The sequence below is a fragment of the Bufo bufo genome, chromosome 3 (assembly GCF_905171765.1).
Source record: "Bufo bufo chromosome 3, aBufBuf1.1, whole genome shotgun sequence".
NCBI lineage: Eukaryota > Metazoa > Chordata > Amphibia > Anura > Bufonidae > Bufo > Bufo bufo.
Window position 1 is genome coordinate 320,171,578 of NC_053391.1, and position 21,325 is coordinate 320,192,902.

Here is a 21,325-nt window from a genome sequence, read left to right on the forward strand (position 1 = left end):
CTTTATTTTTTCAACTTTTTTTTTTCACTTTATTTTTTGTCCCACTTTGGGACTTGAACTTTTGGGGGTCTAATCCTTTACAATGCATTCCAATACTTCTGTATTGGAATGCATTGGCTGTATGAGTAATACTGTGTGTATTACTCATACAGCTTCCGGCCTGTGTGATCCAGGGAGCTGGATCACACAGGCTCGTCACCGGAAGGCAGCGCGATGCCTTCCTTAGACCTCGCGCTGCCTTCCATGCCATCGGGTCCCCCCCACAGCTGCATGGGGACCCGATGGCACCGCCGACCACCGCACCAGGTAAAAGCTGCAAACCGCAGGTCTGAATTGACCTGCAGTTTGCGGCGATCCTGTCATTCAGTTGTGACAGGATGCCCGCTGAATGATTTCAGGGGGCATCCTGTCACAATTATCCCCCGCCGTACCGCAATCTACTTTTAAACTTAGGACGTACCGGTACGTCCTGAGTCCTTAAGGATGCGGCAAACGTGGCGTACTGGTACGTCCTAAGTCCCTAAGGGGTTAAATAAACCCCACAGGTGAGTCACATGACGTGGCCAGCGTCACGTGACTCGTATTGCGCATAATACAGCTGAGCGCCGATTCATTATTATCAGCGCTCCTATCCCCTGCTGCTCGTTGTCTAGGGGACGGAGGATGCTGGCCACGCTGAGGAGGCATGCATGGCCGGGTCCTCCTCGCCCCCTGGTTACCATGGAGACAAGGACGCTGACCACGTCCTCGCACAGCTAAATGCGCGGGATGCTGGCGGCGCTGCAAAGGAAGAGCGCGCCGCCGGCTCCCCGTGACACTTTGTTTAATTGACCCAGCCTTTTTGCTAAAATCTTGTGCTAAACAACTTGAAAGAGCCCAAGATGACCTACTCCTGATTCCTGATCCCTTGGTGGTTTGCACTGGTGTCTCATGCCCATGGGTCAGCAGCCAACTACACCAGGACGACTTCCCTGCAGCAAAGTCCAGATCCCTGTACAGATGTTAAAGGCTGAATACCGGGGAACCTGCAGGACAATGTCTGGTTTAGTCCAAAGTCAAACTGGTTAGTTGGCACAGTGGGTCCACTAAGTGTAGCATATATAAACATAGGGGGAAATTCATCAGTCCCCCTATGCCACTTTTTGGTTTTTAGAAAGTGGCAAATCCAGTAGATTTGCAACTTTTCAATGCCATTGCAATTTTTCTAATCGCAACTGGCATTTTACGCCTCCCTCGCCAATTTTACAAAAAGAAGACATGACAAGAGCAGGATGCGTCCCTGGCTCATTCATTATTATTTATGCCAGAAACCGGTGTATGGCCTTATGCACACGACCGTTCCATTTTTTGCGGTCCACAAACCGCGGATCCGCAAAAAACAGAAGCTGCCCGTGTGCCTTCCACAATTTTCGGAACGGGCGGCCTATTGTAGAAATGCCTATTCTTGTCCGCAAAATAGACATGCTATATTTTTTTTGCGGGGCTACCGAACGGAGCAAAGGATGCGGACAGCACACGGACTGCTGTCCGCATCTTTTGGGGCCCCATTGAAGTGAATGGGCCCGCACCAGAGCCGCAAAAACTGCGGCTCGGATGCGGACCCGAACTACGGTCGTGTGCATGAGGCCTAAATGTGTGCATCTTGTCATAAATGACATGCCTTCTCTGGCAGTGCAAGCCCTATCAAGACCGGTCTTGATAAATCAGGGCCAAAGTGTTCATAAATGTATAGAAGATTGCTCTTCCAATTAAGACCTGTTGGATACAAAGAGCCCAAAAGCAAGATCCATCTGTATATTGAAGACATGGCACGTCCAGCCTCTCCCGTTTCTTGGTTTGGGAACTGTCTCAAATCCATAGAAAATGAAACCATCTAGATGCACGACCACCATGCTGATCAATGAAATGCTGAAATATACATGATTTAAATTTTTATCTTCAACCAAGCATAACAAATTACATATAATGTTTGCCTAAAATGACACAATGGCTAGCCCAGGTAATAAAATATAGATTACATCTTATCCCATATATCTAAAATAAACCCATTGCGACCGCGAAACCTTATTGCTGAACATACTAGGGGAAAGCATGTCCCCCAGAAGACCACCTCTTTTAGTAGATCACATCTGATCTAGACTAGATTTTTTTCTGTGATGGATTTTCTTATTTATATTGGTCCTCTTCTTTGAGAAGACCAAACCTCTAGAACACAGTTTTTCACTGCAGCTTTCAGTGGTCATCACAGGTTTCAATGTCTTTACAGTGTACAGTACTATACAGATTTTCCTTAAAACAATATTGTGGCCCTTGAAAATATCATTCATAGCTTGTAAACAACTGTTTCCGAGATAAAACTCAGTTCCTCATTCACATGGCCAAACGTGTAGACATTTATACACTTGCATGTAAAGCCGTGTTGATTATTTCAGTGTGTGTGTAGTTACACAACCTAATAAAGATGTCTGGTGTTGGTAGGTGTGCAATTTCCGTTATGTGTTCCTAATAATTATGTTTTCCTAATAATGTGTTCCTAATAATTTAAATTTTTTCTTAATCCATTGAACTGTTGTTTTTTCAATACTTTTTTTCCTGCTGAAACTGGTCATACAGGGAAACATGATTTAGCTAAAGGCTGTATTACACTTGCAGTGTAATACTGCTGCCGATTGCCCGATGAACAAGCAGACGCTAGTCCATCGGGCAATTCTGATTTTTAAGCATGCCGGTGGCAGATTGTGCTGTCTAATAGCGATCTGCCGCCGGAAAACCAATAGACGGTATGGGGATGAGCGGTGGCATAGCGATCATTCCTCCCCATGCTGTGGAGGAAATCTCTGCATGTAATCTGCTAGCTAGCAAGCGGTTGCTGGGAGGGAACGCTTCCCTCCCGACAATTGCTTGCTGATCTGCCTGTCTAATACAGGTTTAAAGGTTTCTACCTGAAATGTGTCAACAGGATGGCATGCTTCTGCCTTTGTTCATCCTGGAATAAAGCTGTTTGGATTACCAGAAACTGCTAGAGTGCTGGACATTTATGTATATGGACTAAAAGTTTGGTTTACAAAACATGTCTTTCATGCGAGAAAATGAAACATGCAAAAAAAAACTGAGATTAAAGGGACACTGACAGGCCCAATAAGCATATTTAGGTATATATATGACAGTACAGGTCTTCTAAAGTGTATTAAAAGCATATAAGTATAACCCTTGTCCACCTTATAAATACAGTAAACTGAAGTTTTATAACCTGGTTGAATCGTTTTCATTCTGCCCAAGGGGCGGCGTTTCATCTCCACTTCTGCCCAGCCAGCCGCCCCCAACTTCCGTTTTGAAGCGCCGCACAGCTCATCAATATTCACTTCGCTGGGCGGCTACTACTGTCCCCGACTTCACAAGATCCGGCGCATGCCCAATACAATCCTATGGGCATCGGCCTCCGCCTCATCTTCAGCGCATGCGCCCGGCACCTTCACTGGCCGGGATCACATCGCGCCTGCGTTCAGTCTGCATCTTGGAGGCCGCTACAGCCTCTGCGTTATGCGCATGCGCCGGGCACTGTTCAGAGCAGTGCTTCAGAGCGCTGCTCTCTTACACCTCAGAAGGGGTTAATACTAGTGCTGAAGATGAGACGGAGGCCGATGCCCATAGGATTGTATTGGGCATGCGCCGGATCTTGTGAAGTCGGAGACAGTAGTAGCCGCCCAGCGAAGTGAATATTGATGAGCTGTGCGGCGCTTCAAAATGGCAGTTGGGGGCGGCTGGCTGGGCAGAAGTGGAGATGAAACGCCGCCCCTTGGGCAGAATGAAGATGATTCAACCAGGTTATAAAACTTCAGTTTACTGTATTTATAAGGTGGACAGGGGGGATACTTATATGCTTTTAATACACTTGATAAGACCTGTACTGTCATATATGTACCTAAATATGCTTATTGGGCCTGTCAGTGTCCCTTTAAGTTATCACATTATGAGTATTTCATCTACATGTCATTGTTCTCAGATTGTTTGTTGCATTGAATCTTAAAAGGGTTGTCCAGACTACAGATATTATTGCACTATTCTCAGGATACATCATCAATATCAAAATCAATTATTTCTCCTAAATCTTTATGAATAAATGTTTGGATTACCAGAATCTGCTAGAGTGCTAGGTCCGACAGCACCCCCACCAGTCAGCTGTTTCAGGAAGCCATGGTGAAGGAAACTGTACAGTGTACATAGCAGAAGCAGGCGGCATTGTGCACGGTGTCGTTTCTAGCACCGGCACACTACTACTCAGCTATTATTCACCTGAATGGGAATTGAGCTGTGGCACTCTGACATGGCCACTACACTGTGTACAGAGCTGTCGGCCTCCAACACCATACACTGCATAGTTTCTGGTGCCGGTGGCTGCTTGATACAGCTGACCGGTGGGGGATCTGATGTTGGTGACCTATCCTGATAATAATGGTAAGAATAAATCATAGAAAAAAATTACTTTTAAACCAGTCTATGAAACCAGCCTATTTAAAGAGGCACCTGATAGTGGTGACCTATCCTCAGGATAGGTCATTAATATTGGATCAATGCGGGCCCCACACCTTGCACTCCCTTCATCATATAGAGCAGGCATCCTCAAACTGCAGCCCTCCATCTGTTGCAAAACTACAACTCCCAGCATGCCCGAACAGCCTACAGGTAGCCCACAGCAGGGCATTGTGGGAGTTGCAGCTGGAGGGCCGCAGTTTGAGGATGCCTGATCTAGAGCTTCTGGTGGTGGAACTAGCACTTTGAATGGAACAGGAAGCACAGCTCTGTTCAGAGTGTAGTGGTCATGCCGCTTCACTGCAACTCAGCTCCCATTCACTTTAATGGGGACTGAGCTAAGGTAAGCCAGCACAGCCACTGCACTTTGAACAGAGCCAGAGTTTCCTGCTCCACTCAAGAGCTAATTCTGGCTCTGGAGGCTGCAGGGAACACCTGATTGGTGGGGGTTCAGGGTGTCGGACCCTCACCGATCTAATATTTATGACCTGTCCTTAGAATAGGTCATTAATATCAGCAGCCTGGAGAACCAAGAACCTGTCACCCTTCCTGACATTCCTTGTATTCCTCTTAATATAACAATTCCAAGGCATCTGTTCTTAGAACTTGTCCATTTATTCATAAAATTTGGGAGAAATAACAAAGGCATGACACAAGACAGAGTTCCAAGAAAAGATACTCCAGAATTGTTATTTTAAGTGTGTGGCAAGACAGACATGTCAGGAATCGCAACAGGTCCACTTTATTATAATTATTATAATTATTGTTCTGTCCCCACATGAAGGCGAATGAAGGTGTAACTGATAATGGCTTTGTGACTGGCCTACCTTCGTATCCAAGCAGTGGAGCAGACCGGACCGGCAGATGCTCAGGTTAGATGGATCCAGACGTAGACATGAGGATGCAATCAAACGTGGGTTTATTTGATCCAGAGCAGTGACATACGGTGATACAATACAGGAATGCAGTAGATGCTGTCATGTGGATGTCTTTTCTGAAGCTACTGCTGAGGCAACTGCTGGTCAAAAACTGATGCCTTCACAAGCCGAGGTGTGTGTCTCCAGTCACAAAGGATGCAGCACTGAAAAAGGCTACAGGAAGTGACCAGGCCCAAGGCTGCTAAAACCACGCCCAGAGAAAACTTTATAGACAACGAACGAAGCGTGCAGCATACAAATTCCGGCCAGCAGATGGCAGCAGAGAACAATAGATTTAAACAACATAGGTAAAAACAAGAAATAATACAGTGCAGAAATTCAATATGAAAGGAACAGCACACTCCCCGTCTGAAATTCACTTTGGGGATTTCACTATGACGAATGTCCATAAAATATAAACAACCTGTAAAAGAAAACATGTTAGAATGCAAACATAGATTAGTCCTGTTCACCCTGCAGGGACGTTCTCGACGGGTAATATTAAAATGAGTTCGTTGATTGGTCTTGAGAACGTTTTAAGCTCGCCTTTCCTGAAGATCTTCAACTCCACCTTCCGGACCTTGCCATCCTTGCTAGGGAAAACCTTTGAAATTAGTCCGATAGGCCAGTCAATCCTTTCGGTTTGTTGCTCTTTCATCAATACAAGGTCTCCTTCCTTCAAGTTTGGTTTGTTGTGTTGCCATTTTCTTCTTCCTTGAAGAATACTGAGGTACTCCTTTCGCCACCTGTTCCAGAAGTAATCTGCTAGATATTGTACACGTTTCCAGTGTTTTTGGTAGATGTTAGCATGAGTAAATTCTCCACTAGGTGTTAGCGTACTCTCAGTCTTTTGGGTAAGTAGAATAGCCGGAGTCAGTATGGCAGGTGTTTCAGGATCCATAGACACTGGCACAAGGGGTCTTGAGTTGATAATAGCCGAAACTTCGGCAAGAAGGGTGACTAGAGTCTCATGTGTGAGTCTTGACGAGTTTACATCCATCAGCATAGAATTTAAGATGTTGCGCGAGATGCCGATCATTCTCTCCCAGGAGCCCCCCATGTGGGAACTATGAGGAGGATTGAAAATCCAGGTGCAACCTTTTTCCGCCAACTGATCTTGAATGGACTTGGTGTCGATGTTAAGTTCTCTACAAGCTCCGATGAAGTTGCTTCCCTGGTCAGACCTCAATTGTTTTACTGGTCCTCTGATTGCGAAGAACCGTCTTAAGGCATTGATAAGGCTGGATGTGTCCATAGATTCTATCACCTCTATGTGAACTGCTCGCACGCTCATGCAAGTAAATAGTACAGCCCAACGCTTACTGTTTGCGTGACCGCCGCGAGTCCTGCGTGCGGATACCATCCATGGCCCAAAGACATCTAGGCCAACATAGGTGAAAGGCGGCTCTGTACATAGTCTGTCCGCAGGCAAGTCGGCCATTTGTTGGTGTAGTTGTTTTCCTCTTGCTTTACGACAGTGCACACATTCATGCAATACTTGGGCCACGCGTTTTTTCATACCTATAATCCAAAGGCCAGCAGACCGTATTTTGCCCTCAGTAATTTGCCTGCCTTGGTGTTCGGCCCTTTCGTGGTAGTGTCGGATTAGCAAGACGGTGATATGATGTTTGCTGGGAATGATGAGAGGATTTTGTGCTGCAATTCCCAGGTGGGCTTGATTCAAACGACCACCAACTCTTAGCAAGCCAAAACTGTCGATAACTGGATTTAAGTTGGCAAGAGGGCTTTTTAAAGGAATCTGCTGTTTGTTGTACAAGCACTTCCATTCTATGTTGAAATTTTCCTGCTGGACGTGACGTAATATGAGGTACTCACTATGAGAGATGTCCTCAGCAGAGAAGGGTTTATGACAGGCATGCCAACCATGACAATCTTTATCTTGGTGAGTATTATGATAACATCTTGCAATGTGCACTAACCTTGCAATAGTTCTGACGAGTCTCATCCAGCTGGAGAAACGTTCAAAGCGCTGACAACCGAAGCTGGCGGTTTGCTTTGTTCCAGTGACTAATGCGCTAACTTCAGCGCGGATTTCTGGATCATTATCCGGATCCTGGATGCTGAAAACTTCCTGTACACATTCGTCCGCCTCTTCAAGCAGAAACTCTGGACCTGTAAGCCAAGTAGAGTTAATAAAGGAACCTATAGACATAGGCCTAGTGGCGTGATCTGCTGGATTAAGTTCGGATGGTACGTAGTGCCATTGTTCAGGTTTGGAGGACCTCCTGATTCTCTCTATGCGGTTACTAACGTACACATAGAATCGCTTGGTCCGATTGTGGATGTAACCTAAAACGACCTTACTGTCGGTGTAATACTGGACTTCAGCTATGTCGACACCCAGTTCTTGTTGTATGAAATCCGCAATCTCAACTGCCAACACAGTCCCACAAAGTTCCAGTCTGGGAATAGTATGATCGGGCTTGGGGGCTAACTTAGCCTTACCAAAGACGAATCCAACGTGGTTTTGGTTGTTAGGTTCTGTCACTTTCAGATAGGCAACCGCTGCGATGGCCTCCGTGGAGGCGTCCGAGAACACGTGGAGTTCTTTCTTTATGCTAGAGGAAAGTGAAGTTTTAATATAGCATCTCGGGATGTGGATCTCATCCAAGGCACACAAGGATCGCTTCCAGGCTTCCCATTTTTGCTCTTTCTCGGAGGGAAGTGGGGTATCCCAATCCTTGACTGTTTCAGAAAACTGTCTCAGTAGAGATTTACCTTGTATGGTGATGGGCGCTACAAATCCCAGCGGATCAAATAGGCTGTTTACCACTGATAGGACGCCTCGTTTTGTGAATGGCTTGTCTGCACAACTTATCTGAAAACCGAAGGAGTCAGCCGAGAGATCCCATCTGAGGCCCAAGCTCCTCTGCACAGGTGGACTGTCCAGTCCCAAGTTAATGTCCTTGAATCCTGGTGCATGATCGCCTGATTCGAAGGCCCTCATAACGGCCAGGCTGTTTGAAGCAATTTTGTGTAGTCTAAGTTTAGCTTGGTACAACATACTTTGAGTCCTTTTGAGCAGATCGATAGCCGCTTCTTCAGTGGGTAGTGATTTGAGTCCATCGTCTACGTAGAAGTCCTTTTCTACAAAGTCTCTGGCGTCTTTACCGTACTCGAATTCTCCCTCTAATGCAGTGCGCCGAAGGCCGTAAGTTGCCACGGCAGGTGAAGGGCTGTTTCCAAATACGTGTACCCTCATACGATATTCTGCCATCTCTGCGTTGGTGTCATTATTCTTGTACCACAGAAACCTGAGGAAATTCCGGTGGTCCTCTCTGACTACGAAACAGTGGAACATCTGTTCAATGTCGGCGGTGATGGCAACGAGCTCTTTTCTGAACCTCATCAGCACTCCGACTAAGTTATTCGTCAGATTAGGACCTGTGAGAAGGACATCATTAAGCGATACACCTTGATGTTTGGCACTTGAGTCGAAAACAACCCTAATTTGATTAGGTTTCCGTGGGTGATACACTCCGAATGAAGGCAAGTACCAGCACTCGTCGTTCTTCCCTAAGGATGGAGCTGGTTCTGCATGGTTGTTGCGGAATATTTTGTCGATAAAGGCAACGATGTGTTCTCTCATCTCAGGCTTACTGTTCATGGTACGCTGAAGAGAGTTAAATCTAGACAGAGCTTGTTCCCTATTGTTCGGGAGTCTCACCCTGGTAGCTCGGAAGGGTAATGGAGAAACCCAGTGATTGGTTTCGTCTTTAAGGAACTCATTGTCCATTATCTTGATAAATTCTCTGTCCTCTACTGACAAAGCTACTTTATCATCGTCCTTGCTTGTGTGAAAGACTAATCTTCCCAAGTTGTCAGCAAAGGGAGGAATGTCGTCAGGTGGTTGTATGAGGTCTGGAGGCTTCTCTTTCACCTCATAGTGATGAGGGCAAGGCTTAATGCAAGTTGTGCGTCCATCTCCACGCACGTACGTTTTGAATGAGCGGATTTTTGGTTGATCCAGGCATACATTTCCTATGACTACCCATCCCAAGTCCAGTCTCTGGGCGTATGGTGCATAGTCGGGACCATTACACTGTTGACGCACCTTGTGTACCCTTAGATTGTCTCTGCCAAGCAGGAGTAGAATCTCGGCGTTGTTGTCCATAGGTGGGATAACATTGGCTAGGTGCCTTAGGTGTGGATGGTGAAATGCAGCTTCCGGGGTAGGAATTTCATCCCTATGGTTGGGTATTTGATCACATTCGATCAGCGTCGGTAGAGGTATTTCCGTATTTCCACTGACGGAACAAGCGATGAATCCTTGTGCCCTCCTGCCGCTAGTCTCTATGCGACCCGAGCAGGTGTTTAAGATGTAGGGTTCTGACGGTCCCTTTATTCCAAAGGCTTCAAAGAATTTAGGTCCTGCTAGGGAGCGGTTGCTTTGGTCGTCAATGATGGCATACATTTTTACTGCCTTTTTTGGTAGCCCCTCCGGGTAGACCTTGATTAGGCATATGCGGGCACAACATTTCTCACTCTGGCCCTCGCCACATACGTCCAAGCATGAGCAGGAAACAGCGGTGGCTGTGTTAGCGTGGTTCTGTGGCTCCCCGCCATGACTTTGAGCAGGAATGGTGGTGACAGCAGCCGGTGAATCCCTTGTGAGTGGAGTTGGGTGCATAGCTGAGGCATGTCTTTCACTATGACACTCCTCACACTTGACAATGGATTTACAGTCCTTAGCCATGTGCTCCAATGAAGCGCAGCACTTGAAACATACCCCAAGCTCGGTCAGGACTTTCCTGCGCTCCTGTATTGTTTTGGATCTAAATCCTCTGCATTTGTTCAGTGAGTGTGGTTTTTTATGAATGGGACATTCACGATTGAAGGCCTTGTCTCCTGATGAGGTAGTGTACTGTCTACCAGTGGGTACTGCAGATGATGGTAGGTTAGTCTTTCTAACATTCACGCTGCTCTTAAAGTCTCTGTGTTTATGTACAATACTTTCATACCTTGATGATGGTGTCACTGAGGCTGTAGTATTGAACTCCAGGAAGTCGAGGCTGGGGTCATTCCTCATCTGGGACTGTTCATCGATGAACCTACAGAAATGAATAAATGGGGGAAAAGTGACGTCGTGCACTCTTTTGTACCTTGAGACTGATGCCGCCCACTTTTCTTGCAGGCTGTATGGTAGCTTCACGACAATTGGGTTCACCCCATGGGCTGTATCCAGGTAGCACAGCCCGGACAGACGAGGGTCTCTTTTGGCAAGCTCCAGTTCCATGAGCAAATCACTTAAATCCTGAAGCTTATGGACATCCTTGAGACTGATCTTGGGGACGTTCTGCAGTCTCCTGAATAGTGCCTTCTCTATTGCTTCTGCACTGCCAAAGGTGCGTTCGAGTCTCTGCCAGGCTGCAGCGAGACCTGCTTCTGCTTGTCCCACATAGACAGTTCTAAGGCTCTTGATGCGATTTGTGGAGCCTGGGCCCAGCCAGTTGATCAAGAGGTCGAGCTCCTGCTCTGCAGTTAGGTTGAGGTTGGCGATGGCGGCTTTGAAGGTTGCCTTCCAGGCTCTGTAGCTTTCCGCACGGTCATCAAATTTTGAGAGACTGGTGTTAATTAGCTCTCTGCTCACCATAAACCTGGCAAACTCAGACATATCTGATTTCTCACTGCTTGTTGCCATGACAACTTGTGATGCCCCTGGGGCGTATAGGCTGCGTGGCGTGAAAGGGTGAGATGCTTCCGGGTAGAATGATGTTGCTGCAGGGTTGAGCTGTGGTCTAGCCTCTGTAGATTCTGATGACTGCTGCTTGAGCTGTGGAGGTAGGCCAGGAAACACATGGTAGCCATCTTGCAGTAATAACTGTCCTTGAGAGGGTGCGTCTGGGCGACTGTTATTGGATTGCTCAGGTGCTGTGGGTGTCACTGGCACTGCAGGTAGAGCTGACTTGGAGGTTTCAGTGTTGTTGGCTTGGACAGTACTGCACACTGGGGGTGGTGCAGATAACTGTTTCAGTACGTAGTCGCTGGTGCGATCAGCTGGATCGTCTATCTCCTCTGGTGGTAAGCAGACTGAATCAGGGCCTTGGCTCAATGCTTGCTCAAGTAGTCTTACTTTTGCTAATGCGATTTCCTCTTCCCTCTCTGATTCAAGGATCTTTATTCGAGCCTCTGCTTCTGCCCTGGCAAGGACTTCTTTTTCGACGAAGGAGCGCCTCACTTTGGATTGCTCTGCATTTATGCGGGCCTCTAGTAATCTGTCGCTCAGGGCGGAGCTTCTAGAGCATGATGATCTGTAGGACCGCGAGGAATGTTTGGATGAATGCGATCTGTGTGATCTAGTTTCTTGCAAATGAGAGATGCGGAGTTCCACTTTATCTTTAGCGTCCAGCACCATGGCGTCTCTTTGTCTGTCTATTGATTCTGCCTTGCACAATTCTGACGGGGCTTCTTCAATATTAGAGTCTTTTAGAAAGGTTATATACCTTGTGGACAGTCTCTTGTATCTTTCATGGGCTGCGTTCAGCCGCCCGATGGCAACTTGTAAACTGGTGGCATCGCCTGAGGAGGACTTAAATCCTGATATGAGGGAGGAAACTCGTTCCCATAGCTCTTCCAGGTTGTCACATAGCTCATCTTTCCTGGTGTGATAATTTTCTGTGATCTTTATAGTTGGTTTGAGAGAGCGCCTTGGTCGCGTGACTTGGTCTGCTGGAAGTGTGGTTTCTACCTCGAGCTCTTCATAATGATCAGTATCAGGTAGCATTTGTTTTGTTTCATCACTGGGGAACTGTACGAGGTCCTTTTCGGCCATTTTTATTTAAGGTGCGCTGTCTCTTTAAGAAAATGAACTTTTGAATTGGGGGCTGAAAATTGCTGTGCGGCTCAGATGAGGCACCCCGATGAGTTTCCCAAGGTGTTTTAAGTGAATGGCGGGGTTTTGGTTTGAGGGAGGCCCCGCGAGTGTGAACAGTCCTTATATCGTGCGAGCAAGGGTTAATATAGGATGTAGAAAGTGGCTTGGCGAGTAGTGGAGGACTTCCAGGCGAGAGTATATCTACTGCGGACACGCCGTGCTTCCCCTTAGACTTATGGGACGTGCACTGTTGCTGGGCAGATTTGCTGGGAGTGGGCCTGTTGCAGGGGAGGTTCCTGAGTGTGGCCCTGGGCTCTGAGGGAACCTGCAGCCGGCATTGGACATTCAGACGGGTATTGACTGGGGTATAAGGCTTTAAGGCAGTTTTTGACTGTTCTGTCCCCACATGAAGGCGAATGAAGGTGTAACTGATAATGGCTTTGTGACTGGCCTACCTTCGTATCCAAGCAGTGGAGCAGACCGGACCGGCAGATGCTCAGGTTAGATGGATCCAGACGTAGACATGAGGATGCAATCAAACGTGGGTTTATTTGATCCAGAGCAGTGACATACGGTGATACAATACAGGAATGCAGTAGATGCTGTCATGTGGATGTCTTTTCTGAAGCTACTGCTGAGGCAACTGCTGGTCAAAAACTGATGCCTTCACAAGCCGAGGTGTGTGTCTCCAGTCACAAAGGATGCAGCACTGAAAAAGGCTACAGGAAGTGACCAGGCCCAAGGCTGCTAAAACCACGCCCAGAGAAAACTTTATAGACAACGAACGAAGCGTGCAGCATACAAATTCCGGCCAGCAGATGGCAGCAGAGAACAATAGATTTAAACAACATAGGTAAAAACAAGAAATAATACAGTGCAGAAATTCAATATGAAAGGAACAGCACAATTATAATTATTAATTATCATAACAGAGCAGTAATATCAAACCAGAATGATAACATGTAAGAGGGGGTTTCATTACAAAAATTACTGAAAAAGCGCTATGTTTGTACCATAACTGTGACAGAACGGCTACACACTGAACTTGTCAGCTTCACTGACATTTATCAACTGGATAATTAAAGATAGTCACTATGACATTCTGAAAAGAATCATGAACATACAAGTCAGAAGCCTTTCCATGGGTGCTGACTGGCTTAGGAGGATTATTTGATGATCATGTGATGAAACATAACCAGGGAGTGTTTAGTGGACGCAATTGAACCCACTAATATAACTTTATTAGGGTATAATCCTTGTGCTATTATTTAAATAGATCTACCATAGAGATAGGTTAACTTTAAAGGGAGTCAGTCTGTCAGTTGTTTTGGCCATGCTAAACTGCTGATAGCACTAGGTAGGAGCTGGGAAAAACATAACAAACATACCTTTTGTGTAGCTTTTATTAGCAGTTTTATTCTGCTAGGTTCTGCTCCTGCAAGTGCCCAGGCAGAGATTCACTGTGAAGTGCTCTCTGCATTGAGCTGTTTCACAGTCCCTCCCCTCTGCTTTGAGTGGTGGTTGTAGTAGTCTGCTATCTGGATACTACAGCTGTCACTCAGAGCAGAGTGGAAGGACTGTGAAGCAGCCGAATGCAGACTGCACTTCACAGTGAAGTTCCACTATCTGGGCACTTGCAGGAGTAGAACTTGTAAAAATAAAAGTTCATAATCATACCCCTGTTGAGAAAAGCTCCAAAAAAAGGTATGTGCATACTGCTCTCAGGGCCGGCTCTATAATAAGGCAGACCAAGCGGCTGCTTGAGGGCGCAGAGAAGGGGGAGAAATGTGAGGGCTGATGTGACATAGGTGATTTGACATGGAGGGGGAGAAATGTGACATGGAGGGGGAGAAATGTGCCATGGAGGCCTCGAGGGGGAGAAATGTGACATGGGGGGCTGATGGCTGACATGGGGGCATGATGTCTGACATGGGGGCATGATGGCTGACATGGGGGCATGATGGCAAAATGTAGCTTCGCTTGTGTTGGCAAAAATCCTTGCACCGGCCCTGACTGCTCTCCATAACACCTATCTAGTGTTGTCAGCAGTTTAGCAGGGTCAAATTTCATGACAGACTCCCTTTAACTGCTTCCCTACAACCGCCATATATGTACTGCGGATTTTGGGAACTTTGAAGATGGTGGCTGCTCAGGGGCAGAACAAGAACCATAGCCTCAGAGTGACTGCTGTTTTACTCAGCAGACACTCATTGGCAGAGTCTGGCAGCAATGCCAGTCACAGAGTTTTACCACCTCAGATGCAATGGTCATTTGTGACCACGGAATCTGGATTGTGAATTACTGGGAGCGCTGCACACCTGGTGACAGAACAGGCTCCCCATCACAGGATTGCAGTCATTGAGTTGCTATGGCAGCCTTGGCCCTTCTGAAGGTCTGGACGGGCTTCATAGGAATGTAGTGATTCTCCCACAGACTGCAATGGCAAATCATTGTAGTCTATGGGATAACTGATTTGAAGATCGCATGTACAATTCCCCTAGGGGACTAAAAAGTTTTTAAGCAAATATATAAAAAATATATAACAATTCAAATCACCCCCTTTCCCCATTTTAAAAATAAAAAAGCAATAAAAAAAGATTATTAGTATGAAATATATGCCAAAATGCCAGTACTCTAAAAATATAAACATATTTATCCCATATGGTGAACATCCTGATGGACAACATATTTTAATGGTTTATTCACAGTTTTTGTGGCCGCAACTCTCCCAAAAATTCTATGAAAGTGATCAAAAAGTCACACATACCCAAAAAGAAAAAATTCTGATCACCCGCATAAAATGAGCCTTCACACAAAATGTTTGGGGGTCAGAATATGGTGATGTAAAGAAAGAAAAAAAAAAAAACATTTTCAAAGTTTTCTTTATTTTTTTAAGGATTAAAGACCAAAAAAACTATAAATGTGGTATCACTGTATTTAGTGCTGACCTGCAGATTGAAGTCAGTTTTACCCAGGGCTGGCCTTAGGGTTGTGTGACCTGTGCGACTGCACAGGATGCATCACCTTTCACTTCTGAAGGGGGCACCAGACAGTCCCCTCCTCTGGGCACCCGGTCACTGGGGTGATTCACCCAGATTTCAGGCGGGTTCTATGGCTGTGTGTATGTAATAAGCTTTGTACTTCTGCTGTATATATGTACCATGATTGGGTCAGGTGCTGTATTTATGTAATGAGCTTGGTTCTGGTGCTGTATGTATGCAATGAGCTTAGTATGGCAACACTACTACTATATCTTAAATATCACATTGGGCATGCACTGGGTCCTCTCCATTTACTACTGTGGGACATCAGAAAATAGCTGAGCTAGCCCTCAGCTATTTCAGAAGTAATATAGCAGTGAATTGATTGGTGGCTGCACATTTGTGGCTTTCTCTCTATTCGCTTTGGGACCTTGTCCTTGAGATAGGAGAGGGTCCTCCAGATGTGGGACCTGGATCTGCACCTGTCACACATTTATAGCATATCCTATTCATAGGTAATAAATGTCCCAGATGGGCAGGGGTGGATTGGCCATAGACCTTACAAGGAAACTTTCCAGTGGGCTGATGCCCATGGGGCTGCCTGAGCCCTCCTCACGGCCGGCCAGTGGAAGTTTTTGGGGAAGTATTTTGTGCTGCTGACGACAGTATTTTGTGATGGGCTGTGGCATTTGGCTGTGTTGGGGTGGTATAATGTGCCACAATGTGGTATTGCTGGCCCCGCCTACTTGTGTTGGCCCTGCCTTCCATCAATTTGGATCTTACTACAAAATGGGGCCACTTTTAGTATTTTTTCCAGGGCCACTTTAAGTTCTCAGTCCGCCCCTGCAGATGGGAATACCCCTTTAAGAACTGGCTGTGCAGTTCTCAGGATAGGTCATCAATATCAGATTGGCGGGGTTCCGACACTTGGCACCCCCTCGGATCAGCTGGATGAAGAGAAGGCCGCAATCCGTGCGAGCGCAGCCTTCTCTTCATTGTTTACCTGTTCGTGGTCGACATCCCACTCACTTCAATGGGACGGCTCGTTCCTATTCAAGTGTATACTACAGAGCCATCCCATAGAAAAGAATGGGACAGCTTGTATTTACACCTGTAAACAATGAAGGGAATGCTGCGCTTGCACAGCGCATGGCCTTCTCTTCAACCAGCTGATCGGTGGGGGTGACGGGTGTCCGACACCGGCCAATCTGATATTGGACAGGTCATCAATATTAAAATCCCAAAAAACCCCTTTAATATACATGGAGTATGGAAATCCAAGCTTAAAAACCATGTATTTTTTTTTACCACTTTCATGTATTGTATTTTTATAGAATCCATTGAGCTATTGTTATGTAAAGAACAAAATGGTTCCATTGACATAGAGTAGCTCATTCATAAATTGGATGGGGCTTTTCTATTAGGTTTGACAGCTGCCTGAAGTATGTGTTTTCTCAAGCTGGCCGCAGCAGGCATTTACGCCTTAATGCCATCTCCTCCCCGTCACACCCCTGAGAGAATAAACACTGAATACAGCTAGTCTTATAGCACCCTGGTAAACTATGCTTCTTTTGTTTGTGTCTGTTATGGTGGCGCTATGTGCTCACTGCCATCCCGCTATCCGGGGTGGGCATGGTTGCCACATCTTTCACACTCCTGTGGCTGATGCCGTAGGGTTCTGAGGCTCTGGTCGCCCGCTCCCACGTGTCTCCTGTCTGCAGGCCGTGAACTGCTCTTGTCGGCATGGTTGCTCCCTGTGTCTGTAGGGTGTGCACGCTCATGCTGACTCTTAAAGGGCCGGCGCACTTGCCCTGACTTGTCCTAGCCTATGGCTGGCCACCTGTGCATTTATAGGGCACCTTCCCCTGGAGGAAGGTGCCTGTGCTTTAGGTTTCCCAGTTGCTTGTAACCAGTAAAGGTGTGCTGTTCTGTTTGTCTACCTGTATACCGACCTCTGCCTGGTTACCGACTCTGACCTTCCATAACACTCATTCCACACTTAACTTTTAGCTTCTCATAAATTCCTTAATGGAGAGCACTCCTCCCTATAGGCCAATCAAAAGATAAAAGGTAACACGATCCTATAAGAAACTAGTGTGCATTGACTTTAGGTGAACTATCTTGGTCATAAGCACCATGGGGTTCAAGTGAATATGTAATACTTACAGCTTTGAGCAAGGCTATATAAAGTTAAATGGGTTTTTCAAGCAGATTTTTTTTTTTTTTTAAGTCAACAAGGGTTAGAAATAGCAAAGAAGCATTACTCACCTCCACTAAATCCTGTTGCTGCTGGTCTGATGCTGCTTCAGTACATGCTGCTCCCCACTGCCTGTCCAGGCTCCACAAAAACACGAATGCAAGGAAAGGCCCAGCCAATCTTTGACTGTGGCAGGTCACCAATATTGACTTTATACATTTGGCTTTATTGACATAACCATTGACTTAAAGAGGTTGCTACTTTTTATCAAGTGATGGCCTGTACTCATGAACGGCTATCACTATCTGATCGGCGGTGGCTGACACCATGCACCACCACCACTGAGCTTGTCACTGCAGAGCTGCTCCCATTGACTTTGGACCCCCGCCGATTATCTAGTCATGGCCTATCCTGAGAATAGGCTATCACTTAATAAAAGATGGACAACCCCTTTAAGAATGAAATGATATACATTCTATAATAAAGTACATTTAAACGGAAACCTCAACTTTCTAATGTAGCCCTGTATAAAGCACATTTGATTATGTATTTTTTAATATAGGTTTTGGGATCAGAGATCCTTATGGCCAAATCTACCCATGGACATTGTAGAGAATAGCTTAGTAGAGGGGCAGCCCTGCCAGCCCTAAGTAGCAGTACAGCAGATGGTCTCTTCTTATTATTCGGAAAGCTGAGGCATTATTACTATTACTCTAGGCACCTACGGTTCCCAAGGGTACAGATGCTATCCATTTGTGCATATAGTGTGTTGAATGCCATGTATGCATTAACTCTTCCCATACAGTATAATCTGATCTCCTTCTTTTGTCAAGGAAATAAGGAGACGTTCCAGCTCAGCACACAGACCCAGGGCTCAGGTTCACTGTTTTCTCTAACAACAGAGCTATTGCCTTGCAATCCACACACCCAACACTAAAAATAAATGCACATAAACACAAGAGAGCGATGAATCAGATAAGGGTATAATTAAGGCTCAGCACATACAGTACATTCTTTTCTTGGAATGTAAAGGATTTATGGTTTGTAAACAGGGTAGACACTGCATTATAGCACAGACTATACCAGATAATATGCTTACACTATATGAACGTTGTATGTGTGGTTGTTAATATGCAGAAGTGATCGTAGAGGTTAAAGATTTCAGTTGCACTTTGGGCTCCAGATCATGTTTAGTCCTGGCTCAAGCAATAAAAGATAAGTTGCTCCTTGGCATGCATACTTCTAGCTAGTATAAACTGTGTGTCTATTGTCATGTGTTGTCAGGTGCCGCTACGTAGCGTACTGTAATCCCATTTAGATAAGAGTGGCCCCACTGTCATTTGCAGCAACACCCAACTGTGTTTGCCCCCTTGCCTGGAGACTGTTTGTTTTCAGTCCCCACTGGCTTAAGCTTCCCATACAAATGAGAATTTAGTCTTTAGAAACTGTTGTTTTCCACTCTTGGTATTTTTTTAGCTGATCCTCTTTTATTCTCTTTAGGGTTGACTTGTAGTGAAAACGCCACTCACTCCCCCTTCCTCCATAAACATAAATCTACATACTCAGTATACAACTTACACACATGTAAGGGTCGGCTCACATCAGCGTTATGTTTTCCGTTATAAGTCTACTTTCACAGTGGCATTTTGGCTTTCCGTTTGTGTGATCTGTTCAGGGCTCTCACAAGCGGTCCAAAACGGATCAGTTTTGCCCTAATGCATTCTGAATGGAAAAGGATCCGCTCAGAATGCATCAGTTTGCCTCCGTTCCGTCTCCATTCCGCTGTGGAGGCGGGCACCAAAACGCTGCCAGCAGTGTGTCCGTCTAACGAAACTGAGCCAAATGGATCCGTCCTGGCACACAATGTAAATCAATGGGGACGGATCCGTTTTCACTGACACAATAGAAAACGGATCCGTCCTCCATTGACTTGCAATGGTGTTCAAGACGGATCTGTCTTGGCTATGTTACAGATAATAAAAACGGATCCGTTCTGAACGGATGCAGACGGTTGTATTATCTTAACGGATCCGTCTTTGACAAGTGTGAAAGTAGCCTAACATGGTTATAACAGAAAATTCCTGGACTCCTGCATAACGGAAACCAGGACGGATCCGTTCTGCTGCCCATAGACTTGTATTATGTAGGATCAAAACTTGACTTCCGTCTTATGGATTCCGTTATTTTCCGTTATAACCATGTTATAAAGGAAAGCCATAACGGAATACATAACGCTGATGTGAACCCACCCTAAGCAAACACACATACGTGTATAAAGAATGATTATTTTTTGATTATCAGAGAGGTTTTCTCATAAGGCTACTTTCACACTAGCGTTCGGAGCGGATCCGTCTGATGTTTCATCAGACGGATCCGCTCCGATAATGCAGACGTTCGCATCCGTTCAGAACGGATCCGTCTGCATTAAAACTTAGAAAATTTTCTAAGTATGAAAGTAGCCTGAGCGGATCCGTTCAGACTTTACATTGTAAGTCAATGGGGAACGGATCCGCTTGAAGATTGAGCCATATGGTGTCATCTTCAAGCGGATCCGTCCCCATTGACTTACATTGTAAGTCTGGACGGATCCGCTCGCCTCCGCACGGCCAGGCGGACACCTGAACGCTGCAAGCAGCGTTCAGGTGTCCGCTCGCGGAGCGGAGGCTGAGCGCTGGCAGGCGGATACATTCTCAGTGGATCCGCCTCCACTGAGAATGCATTGGGGCCAGACGGATGCGTTCGGGGCCGCTCGTGAGCCCCTTCAAACGGAGCGCACGAGCGGACACCCGAACGCTAGTGTGAAAGTAGCCTAAGAAAGTTGCACAAAACAATGACTTCTCTAGTTGTTGCTTTATTTTTTTTGTCTTCTATATTTTTATTAGTCGAGTAAAGAAACATACATACTAATGTATAATACCTGTACCATACATAACAAATGAACGAGTGTGACAAATGTGCCATGAGACCAGCAGGCTGGATTCACATTTGGCATAAAATACACCACAAAAGTCGCTTTAGGCTACGTCTACACGACGACATTTGTCGCGCGACGATAAGTTGCGCGACAGATAGGGCACAACTACACTGCAACATTTGTAGCACAAAATTTTGTTGCACTAATGTCGCGCAACAATTTTTATAATGGCAGTCTATGGTGTCTCACTGCAACATGCAACATGCTGCGACTGCGACGCAACAGTCGCAGAAAAATCCATCTCGAATGGATTTTCTGCGACTGTTGCATCGCAGTCGCAGCATGTTGCATGTTGCAGTGCAACACCATAGACTGCCATTATAAAAATTGTCGCGCGACATTAGTGCAACAAAATGTCGCGCGACAAATGTCGTCGTGTAGACGTAGCCTAAATGACATACAGTTGTATTGTATATTTTTTGTGGCATATTTGTTGCAGATTTGTGTTGGGGATTCCATTGTGAAATTTCAAATAACATTGAAGCCTATGAAGAAATTCTGCATCTAACACATTACGCTGCGGAAAATATTTACACTGGAAAATTACACCCGAAAAATCAATGTGTCAATAGGAATCAATAGGAATACCTGGTGCAAATTTACACAGTGGATTCTTCCGCAACTAAAATTTGCTGCTCCCACGCCATGTCTGAATCCAGCCACGGTGGCCTGGTATTATTTTAAACTCAGTGGTTTCACTAGTGTCTTGCAGCTGGTTCCCTACAGTTTCCTCCCACACTCCAAAGACATACTGATAAGGATTTTAGATTATGTAGATTGTAAGCCCTCATGGGCAGGGCCCTCTCTTCTTCTGTACCAATTTGTAACTCGTCTTGTTCATGCTTAGTGCAATTGTCTGTATTATATATGTGCACCGCTTATCATAGGTAC